We start from the raw sequence: 581 nt of genomic DNA, 5'->3' as shown, positions 1-581 counted from the left end.
ATACATGACCAGAGGAAAAACCATAGCCTTGACTAGACGGACCTTTGTTGGCAAAGTAATGTCTGTGCTTTTGAATATGCTATCTAGGTTGGTCATAACTTTCCTTCCAAGGAGTAAGCGTCTTTTAGTTTCATGGCTGCAGTTACCATCTGCAGTGATTTTGGAGCCCAGAAAAATAAAGTCTGACACTGTTTCCACTGTTTCCCCATGTATTTCCCATGAAGTGATGGGACCGGATGCCATGATCTTCGTTTTCTGAATGTTGAGCTTTAAGCCAACTTTTTCACTCTCCACTTTCACTTTCATCAAGAGGCTTTTGAGTTCCTCTTCACTTTCTGCCATAAGGGTGGTGTCATCTGCATATCTGAGGTTATTGATATTTCTCCCGGCAATCTTGATTCCAGCTTGTGTTTCTTCCAGTCCAGCGTTTCTCATGATGTACTCTGCATATAAGTTAAATAAACAGGGTGACAATATACAGCCTTGACAGACTCCTTTTCCTATATGGAACCAGTCTGTTGTTCCATGTCCAGTTCTAACTGTTGCTTCCTGACCTGCATACAAATTTCTCAAGAGGCAGA

General features: G+C 41.8%; 1 protein-coding gene across 2 annotated transcripts in view; it reads left to right on the top strand.

Annotated features, from left to right (window-relative positions):
- SMG1 (SMG1 phosphatidylinositol 3-kinase-related kinase) overlaps positions 1-581 on the top strand; it is a 99,458-nt gene that overhangs the window by 42,286 nt on the left and 56,591 nt on the right. The window lies entirely within an intron of this gene.

Source organism: Bison bison, unplaced genomic scaffold, assembly GCF_000754665.1.
Source record: "Bison bison bison isolate TAMUID 2011002044 unplaced genomic scaffold, Bison_UMD1.0 scf7180017861855, whole genome shotgun sequence".
NCBI classification, from domain to species: Eukaryota; Metazoa; Chordata; class Mammalia; order Artiodactyla; family Bovidae; genus Bison; species Bison bison.
This window is presented reverse-complemented; position numbering and strand designations above follow the sequence as displayed.